The 14,425-nt window shown below is 48.5% G+C and overlaps 1 protein-coding gene across 2 annotated transcripts in view; it reads right to left on the bottom strand.

The window, feature by feature from the left end:
* TP53I3 (tumor protein p53 inducible protein 3) overlaps positions 1-10,595 on the bottom strand; it is a 207,928-nt gene extending 197,333 nt beyond the window's left edge. For both annotated transcript variants that reach the window (XM_069605866.1, XM_069605867.1), the window contains exon 1: positions 10,502-10,595. The gene's annotated coding sequence lies outside the window, so the exon portion shown is untranslated. The remainder of the gene's footprint in view (positions 1-10,501) is intronic.
* Positions 10,596-14,425: the final 3,830 nt, after the last annotated feature.

Below are 14,425 nucleotides of genomic sequence, written 5' to 3'. Positions count from 1 at the left end.
CTCCATACTTCAAGATCACTTGGACACAAAAACAAGCCTTCACCAATGGCACTCAGAGGCTGGAACGCCCACCCTTCCGTCATCAGTATCACACTTTCCATCATCACCTTTTGCAAAAACCTCAAATCTTACATCGAATCCAGCCAGAACACTCCCCCCCACTATCCTTAACTCCTTTCTCTGCGAACGCACCACCAGGGCATTCGCCGGCTCTGAAGCAGCAGAACCCACCCCAGTCTCCTACAGGGGGTACCGCATGTGCCTATCACCCACACTCTACAACATGTGCACCAAGCCCCTCTTCAGCCACCTTGACAACCTGTACCCTACACCAACGTCGCTGACAACACTCAAGTCCTTCTCAAACTTACTGGAAACTAAACCACTGACTCTGACAGCATCAATAGAGTCCATAGCATCATTCAAGCCTGGATGGCAGATCACCATCTGTGCCTGAATGATGACAAAACAGAACTAATTGTTGGCTTGCTGCATCGGCTCACAAAAAAAACATAACCAAGCTTCAACTTATATGAAATAACGCACTACGGGCTGCCTGGGGTATGAAAACTAACCGGACAATGAGAGTCTTCTCCCCCCTAGCAGCTGCAGATCCCATACAAGTCTCCTGCGGTGTCCCCCAGGGATCATGTGTGTCTCCCACTATGTACAACATCTTTACCAAACCTTTGTTTGACAAGTTGGACAGACTGGGCGTCATCTACACTAACTATGCAGATGACACTCCGATCCTTATCCCCCTTTCGGGTAACTTCCTGGAAGACTCAGCTTTGGTAAACAAGATATATCTTCTCATTCAGGCTTGGATGGCATCCCACGGCCTCTGCCTGAATGATGACAAAACTGAGATTCTGATCCTTGGCACAGAGACAGCGATTAAAAAACTTGACCCGAATTATGCCTCGTTTAACATTGACAACAATGTCATCAAAGTGATGCCTGCAGTCAAAACCCTGGGGGTTTATCTGGACTCAGCACTCACTTTTAAGAAACAAATTAATTCCCTAGCTTCCTCCACAGCCTATACTTGTAAACTGATCCGCGCATGTAGACAATTCCTAACAGAGGCTAGCTGTATTAGCTTAGCTAATGCACTTATCATATCCAGATTGGACTACTGCAATGCACTATATGCGGGATCTAACAAGTATACCCTTAACAAACTCCAAACACTCCAAAATAACGCTCTTAGAGTAGCCTTAAACATTCCTAATAGATCCCATGTCTCTACCTCCAGAAGGAACATCCACTGGCTAAAAATTAAAGATAGAATTACCCTCAAAATTCTCTCGCTCACATCCAAAGGCCTCAACAACATAGCACCTCCCTACCTAGCAAATAGAATTAACAAGAGAATCTCAAACCGCCCCACTAGAATGACCAACGCTTATACCCTGATGGTGCCTAGATACAAAAAGAGCACAGCTGGCGGTGCTAGTTTTCCAGTCATAGCAGCTCAAACATGGAATAAACTCCCCTTAGAACTTAGAAAAGACCAACCCTATCTTAGCTTCAGGCGCAAGGTTCTTTCATGGATATGATCGAATGACATCTAATGTAACCACCCTCTCCCACTAGAACCACTCGTCCTCAGTGTTATCCCCCCCCCCCCCCGACTATGCCCTTTGTTAAACCTGACCCCCCACAGGGACTTCCTTTCTACTACTGCTATTATTTAGGAATCTCACTGGATCCTTCTGGGACTACAACACTGTGGCTGATTGTTACCTAGTACTCTATGCTCCTGACACTTGGCATTAATTGTATAAGCATATTCAGACTGTAACCTTGCTGAACTGTCCCACTGCCTATTCTGTTTTCCATTGTAACTAAGTTCTCAAGTATCCTTGTAATGTTTGCGCCCGGCTACCCGCGGGTTTGGTTTTGCGCTATATCAAATAAACAAACAAACAAACAAGCGTATTGACCATAGCTGACCAACTCGACGGTAGCCCACTGGCTGCCCATCAAAGCCCATAGTGAATTTAAACATCCTATTACTCACCGATGCTTTCACATCACTGCACCCACAAACCTAAGCCAAGGCATCTGCCAAACCATGATGCACATGCTCATCCAGTACCCTGGCCTTATCCACACCAAGATACACCAGAAAAAGAGCAGGGGGAGCTAGTTTCACGGTCATAGCCCCCCACACTCTGGAATGCCCTGCCTCCAGGCATCAAAAACTAGCCTTCCTATCTTGTCTTTAGAAAAAAACGAAAAACGATACTGTTGATCAAGTATGTATAATACCTTCACTGTATATCTCGTCATGACTGTATACTGTAACACCTGCGACCAAGTATGTATTACCGCTGTGATACCTCTGGGTCTGGGCGCTATCAATAAATGAAGCAAATGAATAAATAAACCAACATCACTGAGCCTGCTGACAATAGCACTGAGCCTGTCAGATAGCACGCGACAAGAGCGCTCGCTTTAACCTGCCCATGCAGGTTCGAATCCCAGCAGGGCCAAACTCAGCCTTTCAACCTTCTGTGGGCAATAATAATAAGCAGCGCTCAGATGCCTGAGGGTTCGTAGCGCTATATAAATGGAAAATTAGTATTATTATTAATATTAAACTCAGGCCTACTTACCAGAGAATGCAGAGTGCTAAGGTAGAAGTTGAAAAACCTGTTATGTAACTGACAGCCTGTGGCAACTATGTAGCTTGTATTGGGCCTTTCGTGTTTGGCGTTCATGACAGGATACCTTGTTGCACAGGGTGGCGTGACTGTTTAACACTGCGGGTTGAACAGGTTGTACAATCACACATTTCAACAAAAAAAATCAATTTCTGTTACACACCTAGAGTAACGTGTGGATGTATCTTATGTCCTTTTCCTTATGCATCGCACGCCTCAAATAGTCTTTCTATTACTCTATTGCCAGTGATGGCCAAGAACTGGCTTTCAAACCAACCAGAGGCATGCTTTATGGTGACAGGTGCACTTGTAATGTGTTTTTCATTGTGTACTCTTATTCTTGTCCTGTTTCCGTTAAGATGTCATGTTATTTCTGCTTTCTTGTGTTTTATTTTCAGCCTTTACGAATGTTGGAGTAGCACTCCGTGGGTGTGTTTCAAGTCCTAAGGAAGAGCCTTGAGCTCAAACAGACTTTGAGAGCCTGCTCGTGTTTGTATTTTGATGCAATCTTTTTTCCAATTGTCCATAACCAGTAGCACTATGTGACAACGAAGTACCACGACAAGTCCCCTCTACAGGAAATTTCAGAGTACATCTATTTATGAATCCTCCCAAATTAGCCCCACCCGTTCTTGTTGACATTTTGTTAATCCACTTATATAAGCTACTGATGCATACCTGGAGTTCTGAATGTATTTGTAATGTGCCAGAGTTAGACATAACTGCATGAAAATGCGAAAAACAAAAAATAGCTGGGCACGAACCTGACCAACTAAACAGAAGATCGAGATTTTTTTAAATAATAATCACCCGTGAACGGTCTAGCAGAAGGGGCAAATAGTTATCCATTTTACGTACAGAAATTGGAAGCGTGTCACAAAAACGGCAGATATGGAGAAGCTATCATTGCCCCGAGTTTTGGAAATAAATGTAGGAATGACTAATAAACACTGATTCTCAGAGCACAGGGCTCGAACCATTCAATGCAGATGTTCCTTAATCTCTAAATATTTAGGTGGCAAACCATGCCAGCATTTAAAAACGAGGAATAAAGACGCGAAGGTGATTCTACTTATCGCAATGCTGTCAACGAGTCAGGTTTTGGTGAATGGCTGAAGCGTGCAAGCTGATACTCCTAGATTCCCTTGTACAGAGAGCTGCAACAATCCAATTTTGAATTAACAAGCAAACCCACAAAAAGGTAGAATAATCGATCTTATCCACATAAGGAGCAAACGAAGTTAAAAAAAAAAAAGAAAAAAGTTAATCTGCTATCGCAGTCGGCTTGCCAGAGAACACCAACGTCGTCTTTTTAAATCCTGGTCAAGTTGGACAAACTTGAAAGGAACTGTGGAGTTTATTTTTGGGGCCCAAAAGAATGACGTCTGTTTCCTGAGGATTTAACTGGAGGCCGTTTTCCAGCATCCAGTATTCTAAATCCTCTGTGCAGCAGATCAGGGATGTGACGTTGCAAGCATGAACGACGCATGCGAGAGCCTCGTTCTGGTCCGCGCATGCGGGTTGATAATAAAGAACGTCCGTGCGGGAATGTGCCGCCGGGACGCAGTAAGGCACACACGCATGTCCAGTGTCTCCTTGTGTGGATATGTGGGAGCGAATGTGTGAGCGGGGTGGCCGAGTCAAGGGCATACCCACAACATCTGGCGACGAAGGTGGGATGCAAACGGAGCGATCTGCTGACATAACGCTGCATGCACACTGCAGCAACGTTATACCGGAGCATTCCCTGAATCCAGCGCGAGCAAAGCGGATGGGTTTCTACGCAGGACACGTGGCAGTAGCGGCCTGAAAGGGTGCTCGTGCGCTGCTCACGTTCCATAGAAACTACAACGAACACATTTTTGGAATCCTGACAGTTCTCGACATTCAAGAGGACTGTCCTTCAAGCAGTGGTAATTGGAGGGGTCCACGGCCACGTTGATCCCCACCACGCAGTGGCCTGAGATACGTCGACTGTCTGCACAAGTCAGGTTTGCGACCTCTAAACCCTGAGGAGGTGCCAATGCGACCTGTGAACATGGCGGAGAGTGACGAAGATGCAGGGACAGCCAGGTGGTGGTAAGGAGGAGACAACAGGGATCTCTGTTACCCATGCAAGAATTCGACACGTCGGGTCCACCCTCAAAATTGGGCCCAAGATGGCTGCTGTGGATAAGAAAATTGGACATGTAATTCACTGCAACAGGAGAAACGAACGATGACGCAAAAAGGGCAACTCTACTGTACTCTGCGGGTATGGACGTCCTACGCATTTATGTGTCCCTTAACCTGCAACTAGTCACCTATGATGCGGTCAAGACTGCCTTAAAGAATCATTTTATTCCGCTGTCTAACGTGGACTATGAGAGGTTCCTGTTCAATAGTGAAAAACAGCGGGAAGAAGAGTCGCTTGATCAATTCTGCGCTCGCCTGAGACAAATGGCCACGACGTGTAGATGGGACAAGGAGGAGGCCATGATTAGAAATCAAGTCATCCAAGGCTGTGGCTCAGGCAAACTCCGCAGACAGGTGCTAAGGGAGCCAGGGTGGACTCTGACACAGATCCTGGACAGTGGAAGAATATATGAACTGGCAGAATCGAGAGGTGCCACAATGGACACGGCGGTGCATCCCGGCAGGTCAGAAGAGGAGTTTGCAGTCGGGAGGCCAGAAATGCCAGGAAGCAAGTCCAACGCATGGAGTGGCGTCCATTTGTCAATATTGCGGATACGATTTGCCGCACTCGGACGAATGCCCCGCCAAATCCAGATCCTGTGGCAGATGCAACAGACTCGGACACTATGCCCGGATGTGCCGAGCTCCTGCGCCGGTGGCTACTCATAGGGGTCCGGCCAGGTTGTTTGGCAGCGGGTCGAGGGGGCAAAAGAGCATTGCGACAGTTGAACAGAATATGCAGAGGCTGAACATGGCCGAGGAGGAAGAAGAGGAGGATGAGGTGTTCTTCATTTCGAGCATAGCCACAGGGGCAAGGAAAAAGAGGCAGCCCAAATGCATCGTGGACATTCAAGGGGTCCCTACACAAGTGATGATTGACACGGGAGCCTTGGTATGTGTGCTGGCCTCAGATCACTACCAGTCGATCCCGGGACCACCACCGTTGGATGTCTCGAGGGCAAAGATCTTCACGTTCGGCGGCGACACACCGCTCCCCATCAAGGGCGTCTTCGTGGCGCCCGTTTCAAAGGGTGACAAGTCCATAAAAGCATGTTTTTTCCGTCACTGACGTGAGCCCCCACTCCCTGCTTAGTTGTGCGGCGTCGGAGGCATTGGACCTTGTGCATTTTGCGTTCGCAATCTATCAAGCAGACATTGAACAGCTAGTGGCCAAATTCTCAGGCATTTTTGAAGGAGTGGGAAAGTTGAGAGCTCCTCCTGTGCGTCTCCACATTGACGACACCATCAGGCCTATGGCTCTCAAACATCGACGGATCCCGTTCCATCTCCGGGAGAAGGTGGACGAAGAACTCCGATGACTGGTCCGAATGGACATCATCGAGAGGGTGGAAGGCCCGACGCCCTGGGTCTCGCCCATAGTGGTGGCCCCCAAGCCAAAACAGCCGGGAGCGGTGCGCATTTGCATCGATATGCGCCTCACAAATGTGGCTATCAAAAGGGAGAGACACATTACGCCCACTCTCGATGATATTATCGGAGAACTGCAAGGGGCGAGAGTCTTTTCGAAGTTAGACTTGAGGGCGGGCTACCATCAGCTCGAGCTCCACCCAGACTCACGTTATATCAGGACTTTTACGACGCATGTGGCCTCTATCAGTTTAAGCGCCTGAGTTTCGGCATTTCATCTGCTGCCGAAGTTTTTCAAAATACAATCAGGGGGTCGCTGGCAGGACTGAAAGGTGTCTTGAATATAAGCGATGACATTTTGGTGTTTGCAGACTCAGAGGCAGAACACATGAAGAGATTGGAGTGCACGCTGAAGAGGCTAGAAGATTTGGGGCTTACCCTACACCGTGAAAAATGTGAGTTTTTCAAAGACAGAATTGGGTTTTTTGGCTTCATCTTTCATGCCAGCGGCGTGTCGCCCGATCCTGCAAAGATCAAGGACATTCGGGAGGCCGCAGCACCCCAGTCCCCAACGGAGGTAAGGAGCTTCATTAAGGGTTTGGCCTCCTTGTCGGAACCCCTCAGAGCGCTGACCAAGAATGACGCTGTCTGGGTGTGGGAAAGGAAAAAGCAAGAGGCATTTCAGGTCATCAAAAATGCCCTGTCCGACGGAGACACCATGGTGTACTTCGACCCCACCGCTGAGTCCGAGATCGTTGTTGACGCCAGCCCGGTGGGTGTAGGTGCGGTCCTGATGCAAGCGGACAAGAGAGGGGACATGCGACCCATTACGTACGCGAGCAAGGCGCTCACAGACACAGAAAAGCGTTACTCGCAAATAGAAAGAGAGGCCTTGGCCATACTGTGGGGCTGTCGCCATTTTCGTCTCTACATCCTGGGCAAGCCGGTCATAGTCGTGACCGATCATAAGCCCCTGGTGCCCATCCTGGCGGGTGTGTCATCTAAACCTCCACCCAGAATTGAGCGATCGATGCTGGCCCTTATGGAATATGGGGTTCGACTGGTGTACAGACCGGGGACCAATAATCCGACGGACTATCTGTCGCGACACCCAAACTCAGAGAATGTGGAAAAGACCAAGGAGGTGTCTGACTGTCGAGGGCTGCTGTGTCATGTGGTGGAAGGTGGCGCTGTCCAGACTCACCATAGCGACAGAATCGTCCAAGGATGAAGTGTTCCATATCATCAAAACGGCGGTTAGAAGCAGAGGTTGGAGAGAAGTGCTTCAGAACAATTGAAGGCGGCAGGCTGATGCCCAGAAAGACCTTCAGGCGCTTTGGAGGGTGAGGGAAGAGCTATCCATTTCGGACGATGGACTACTGCTGAGGGGGAGGCAAATTGTGATCCCACAGGCCCTGAGAGATCGTGTGTTGGAGTTGGCTCACATAGGGCACCAAGGGGTAGCCAAGACCAAAGCGTGGCTTCGATCCAAGGTGTGGTTCCCTGACCTCGAGGGAATGGTCGAGCTGTTTATAAAGAGGTGTCTGCCGTTTCAGGCGGCGAATCCCGGGGATAAAGCTCCACCGATCAGCTCAATGGAACGGAGCGAAAAGCCCTGGGGAACCGTCCATGTGGATTTTGGATCAACGGGTCGGGGCATGTATTTTTTAGCGGTGGTCGAGAGTCCACCGCCACCGAGTACACCACCAGGGCCTTGGACAAAATGTTTGCGACCCATGGCTTCCCCGAAATACTATGCTCAGACAATGGTCCCCCGTTCACGGGCAGCCAGTTTGCACAGTATCTCAAAGCGAGGGGCATCCATCACCGGAGAGTATCCCCGTTGTGGCCGCATGCGAACAGGGAAGCTGAAAGGCTCATGCACACGCTAAACAAGGTGCTGAGAATATCTGCAAGCGGTGAGGAGGACCTCCCGAAGAAGGTTGTGGAATTCCTGCGAGATTATCGGACCACGCTGCATCAATCGACGGGTGTAGCCCCTGCTGAGGCGCTATTCGGGCGCTGCCATCGCGGCATTATACCGGGAGGTAGAAGGAAGAGTACCCTGGGTCATTGACAATGAAAAAGTGAGGGAGGAGCGGGCAGCCCGCAATCAGAGAGAGAGCGAGAGGAGAGGTCTCCAAGACAAGGAAGTGGCTGTAGGTGATTCCGTGCTAGTTCGGAATCGCCGCCCAGAAGGCAAACTGTCACTGCCTTACGAGCCTCACCCGTGGACAGTCACACACGTGAAAGGAACCATGGTCACGGCAGCATGCAACTGGGGGACAGTCACCCGCAACAGGTCCTTCTTCAAAAAAGTGGGACACTTCAACGAGGGCCAGTGAACCGGACGAAAGCACATCCTCCGAGGCTGTCCCAGAAGGTCAGGCGGAGGACGCCCAAAGGGAGGCCGTTCCGCACGCAGATGGTCCCAGCGCGACTTCGCAAAGCACCCCTCGGTACCCTGTGCAAGGAAACCGCAGACTGCCAGCTCGCCTCAAGGACTATGTCCTGGACTCGGGAGACTGAGCCGAGGTTACAGCAGCCGGCCAACCCACGTTGGGTTACATGTTTTATATTTTCAGGTTATACTGTTCATCCATGTTGATGCTATGTTGTTTTTGTTGAGGAAAAAAAGGGATGTGACGTTGCAAGCATGAACGACGCATGCGCGAGCCTCGTTCTGGTCTGCGCATGCGGGTTGATAATAAAGAACGTCCGTGCGGGCAGTTGCCGCCGGGACGCCGTAAGGCACACATGCGTGTCCCGTGTCTCCTTGTGTGGATGCATGTGAGCGAGTTTGTGCGCGGGTGGCCCGAGGCACGGGCATACCCACAACAAGGAGGTTCCTCCTGTCGCACCTAGGCCCACTTCCGTTCAGATGCACCTGAGTACGGTTGCATAGTGCCCCTCCTGGGAGCATGGTATCTCCCAGGATGTTGTCCTGGGTCACGTGGCTGTAGCCACGTCACCCACCTAATAAAAGTACCGAGCCGTATCCGGCTCGGCAGTCACACCATCGACTCCGGTGTGCTTCTTCCTGTGCGCCTGCCTGGCGCAACACTGCGTGGTGTAGGGCCAAGGACCGGGCCCACCATGAGGCCGGCGCCCCTGCAGGGCAACACCGACCTCCACTGTTTGTGAGCCATGTGAGCATGGCTATTGAGGACGACCCCGGCCTGGGTGCCCCCAGAGCCGGCGCCGCAGTGTGCTGGGTGCCCCCAGCCAACAAAAGACCTCCAGTGATCTGGAGCTCATGGGGCGATCCCCAGGACATCATCCGCGGCGTGAGCGCCACCCTCGGGTACCCAGTCGGGTGCTCCCGACAAGTGCCTGGGGCTGCCCGGTGACCCGGTGCAGCCCCCAACAAGTACTATCTCTGTAAGACTGGAACTTCAGTCTCAGCATAGCAAGAAAAGCAGCAGCGGGAATCCCTGGGGGACTCCACACTTCACCACAGCCTTTGGGGGCAGAAAAGGTCCTAACTTGTACAGCCAGACTTCTGACATTTGCCTGCCTTTTAGGCTCTTTGGTTCTGTAACAGAAACCTGAGTGGGATAGTGGGAAAAGAACAAGGTTGCTTTAGCTGAATTGGTGATGCGAGGCAGATCAGGGAAACTGCACTGCCGCAGCTAGGCATCTATGTGGCAAGAGATGTGTTGTAGTTTGGGTTGCTTGAGAACAGTAGGCATCTGCACTCTTCTCAACTGACACACCTTTGGCGGTTGGTCCGTTATACACACCGAGAGCCCCATGCCATCCATAGATTTCAATGGGGTCTCACCCAATATAAGTGAACTCATCTGATTTCACCTGTCCTGGGGACTTAGTCACAGAATAAAGTTGCATACATTGCACGACGACGCACATTTAGCAGGACGTTGCAACAAGCACATAACGCTGCAAACCCTGCATGATGCTGCAAACATTTAATTGCATAACAAGCGCGGATAATAAGGCACAGATCTGTAAACACACAAACGAGGGGACGCTCTCCTAAATTGTGTGCTGGCATGTAGAAGCCTTGCTCTTGGATGCAGACCCACAGTGAGTGGATATTAAATCACCCAGCATAAAAGCCAAATTATTTGACAGTAGCCGGGGGAAAAGAAAACGATCCTGAAAATGGCATAAGAAAAACAAATCATGGAAAGCGTTTCAGCCTACTATAGTGCTTCTAAAACACGTACATGAAACATTTCGCAAATACGCCAATAACGCATGCAGACGTGGAACATAACAACATGTGTGAAGACTGCACTGATTGCTGAATGTCTGGGACTCACCTCCCAATTCGCGTGAGCGTCGTTCCACTTGGAGAAATGCAACACTGTGAACTGACAGATGTCCAACTATTGGAAGTTTCTCTTTGCAACTCTGGGCCCGCCCTGCATGACGAGTGGAAGAAACCATTTCATAAACAAAATAGGGGGGTGGTATTAGAGAGCATAGAACAATCTACGCCACGGTTCTGACACCTGTCATATAATTTATTAACACATAAATAAAGGCTGCTCTCTTTTCAAGGTTTCATATTACTTTTTGGATACAAACATCCTTTCTACTCCCCATCTCTCGTGATGATGTGGTTGCCTCCATTTAGACTTGATAGTATTGTGCCGCTCACCTAGAACAGCAAATAGAGCGTGGGTGCGGCCACTACTGGCGTAAAGAGCAGTTGATACATGTTCAGTGATTTGGTTTTATCATTTCTGTACACATTTTAAAAAGATGTGAGAACCTTGACTCAAGGAACATATCTGCACATTCGATTTTTAAATATAATAGTATAATGTGCTTGTTTTGACTTTGGGAATTCAGGTGAAAGCAAGATATATAAAAAAGGCAATGTATATGCACCCTGTGCCTTGCGTGCACACCCCGCGCCCCCAGGTAGCTGCGCCGAAAGAGGCATTGCGTAGTAAATATTGTTTCTTGTCAAATACAAACCGTGTTCAGCCTTCTTTGGATCACAACAGTGGCGACGAACGGGAGTGATCTCACTCCGTGTGCTCTACATTACGGTCCCACTCCCACTTCTGTGGCCAACATCAGCCACGGCCCCCTTATCCCACCATTCTCGGTTATGTTATGTTATGTTCTCTTAAAGGTTCTTGCACACTGTTGCCACCTGTGTAGTCTCTTGGCACCCTGGCAGATCTAAATTAAATATTAGGGCACCTGGCAAGGCCCTGAAAAACCCAAGTGGGTATACTTAGATAAACAAAACCGAAATTTCAGGGTGAGAGGTCAACACCACTCCAACATTCTAACAAATGTAACAGTCACTAGGAATGCAGTTTATCAACTGAATGTGTTTTAATGACATCTGGATAATATTGGTGGGAATAGAGCACCCATGGGTATTTGAAAAAACAATACAGATAGGTATGATCCAGTGGAAAAAACTGTATCTCAATGGAATAACAACAACAAGCTGCTACTCTTGGTCAATCAATTCAATTGTGCCGTTACAAGAATGAACATAAACTCAAATTCATGAACATATATACAAAAATCACAAAAACAATGCTTAAACTGTGCACTGTTCAGATAGTATTTATCATAGACACAACGGTGTTTCGGCCTAGAAGAGCTGTAAGGTGCAGCTATGTGAGCAGGCCTTCATCAGGACGTGTGATGGAATAATGATTGTCCCGGGCTCTCTATCTATAAACAAACAAATGGAGTGTGGTGAGTGGAGTAGTGACTTCAAATATAAAATGATAATTCAGTGAGCTCCCTCAGGATGCTGTATTAAAAAGAAGGAAGAATTCCCTTATTGAGGCGCCTAATTCTTACCGAAGACTTATCCAGTGCAGGGGTAAGCGAGAAAATCCATCATTGGTATAGATATCTGGACGGCATTAAAAGCGCCGTTGAGGAAACAAGTGTGTACCTGTAACGACATACGAGGGTCTGTGAGGATTCTGTACAGATCCTGGTTCCACACATAAGTAAATGGGGGAAAAGGGTAAAAACTTACCTCAGACGGTAAGTAGTGTCTTCTAAGCTGATATTAGTGGAGATACCCACTGTGGATGGTGGCTGCTGACCCAGATTGTCCAAAAGTGACAAAACCTGTGTACAACAAACGCATAACAGTAAGTGAACCAACGTTTCTAAAGAGCGTGTTGTAAGAGCAAAAAGTAGCTCATATTGGTGAAGAAATAATATAAGTATAATATTTGTATTAACTTTGGACAGGGCGGCGTTCTAAACATCACCCAAGTAAGTAGCCCAAGCAGAGGCACATAGTATGGCACTTACTTCCGTGACTCGAAATGTTCGTCTGGGCTGTGCGGCGAGGCGTCTCTGGACACGAAGGCTGCCGAGAAAGTGAAAGCATAGCCATGACGACCCTGGGTAATCAAACCCATGGGTCGTGTTGATTGATTAGGCGGTGGCGCTCCCCTGGTGGGGTGTCATCCAATGTGTGACCAATCAGCGGCTGCCACGGGAGCCCGGGGGGGCGGGCCCGCTAGCTGTGTCAGCCTGGTGCACGAATAATACGTGCTGCAGGACTGGGATGGTGCGTACGAGTAGCACGTAGGCTGTGGAGCTCTAATTAGCCCGGCGTGCAAGGGCAGCAGTGTCAGGTGTACGCACGCTGTGTTGCAAGGGTGGGTATGCTAGTTGTCACAAGATTGTAAACGTACAGACAAGGACTTCTAAATCACATAGCCTAATTATAAAATCATGTCTAAATTAACATCGGCACTCGGCTGTATGGGGACACAATTGTTCATTATTCCTCAAACTCTGTGTGGTGATATACATTTGGGATGCACGGGCAAACAGTGCTTATGATGACAACAAGAGAAAACAAACTTTTGGACAAACACATACCAATTATACAGTGACGTATGACAAGACATTTGCAGTCGACCATATAGGAAAAAACATTTTGGAGAAACCTTTGTTCATTAGTCCTCACACTGTGTGTGGCGGTATACATTAGGAATACAGTTCATGATGGTATATTTGCATGGTGCAGTTTGCAACAACAAGACATGAATGTCATCAATATTTATTCGTGTCCAACCAAACAGCTAGGCCTGCAGTACAGATGGATAGAAAAAGACAAATACCATATAGGTAGATGACAGAAAGCTGGGTGACCACACAGATTTCTGGTAGTAGCCTGCCAAAACAGAAAGATATTTTATTTGCCCAGCATAGAACAAAAACAGATGGCCCCATAGTACGGGCGGGATGTGAGGGTCACCTGGAAAACGAAGAATCCATTGTAATTCACTGGCTGTAGAAGGGTTTCCATTCTACAGAAACATTCAAACCTGTTCTGACGGTGTCAAGTTTGTGGACTAACTGTTGTTCTAGTCTTGTCAGTGCTTTGTCCCTGTCTCCTCTTTTTTGTCGACTGCAAATGTCTTGTCACACGTGACTGTATAATTCGGATGTGTTTGTCCAAAAGTTTGTTTTCTCTTGTTGTCATCATAAGCACTGTTTGCCCGTGCATCCCAAATGTATATCGCCACACCGAGTTTGAGGAATAATGAACAATTGTGTCCCCATACAGCCGAGTGCAGATGTTAATTTAGACATGATTTTATAATTAGGCTATGTGATTTAGAAGTCCTTGTCTGTACGTTTACAATCTTGTGACAACTAGCATACCCACCCTTGCAACACAGCGTGCATACACCTGACACTGCTGCCCTTGCACACCGGGCTAGTTAGAGCTCCACAGCCTACGTGCTACTCGCACGCACCATCCCAGTCCTGCAGCATGCATTATTCGTGCACCAGGCCGACACAGCTAGCGGGCCCTCCCCCCCGGGCTCCCATGGCGGCCGCTGATTGGTCACATGTTGGATGATGCCCCACCAGGGGAGCGCCACCGCTTAACCAATCAACACGACCCATGGGTTTGATTACCCAGAGTCGTCATGGCTATGCTTTCACTTTCTCGGCAGCCTTCGTATCCAGAGACGCCGCGCCGCACAGCCCAGACGAACATTTCGAGTCACGGAACTAAGTGCCATACTATGTGCCTCTGCTTGGGCTACTTACTTGGGTGGAGTTTAGAACGCCACCCTGTCCAAAGTTAATACAAATATTATACTTATATTGTTTCTTCACCAATATGAGCTACTTTTTGTTCTACAACACGCGCTTTGGAAACGTTGGTTCGCTTACTGTTATGCGTTTGTTGTACACAGGTTTTGTCACTTTTGGACAATCTGGGT

This window comes from Ambystoma mexicanum, chromosome 4p (genome assembly GCF_040938575.1).
Source record: "Ambystoma mexicanum isolate Mex_15411 chromosome 4p, UKY_AmexF1_1, whole genome shotgun sequence".
Classification (NCBI taxonomy): domain Eukaryota; kingdom Metazoa; phylum Chordata; class Amphibia; order Caudata; family Ambystomatidae; genus Ambystoma; species Ambystoma mexicanum.
The sequence above is the reverse complement of the archived record's forward strand: the minus strand, read 5'-3'. Positions and strand labels throughout refer to the sequence as shown.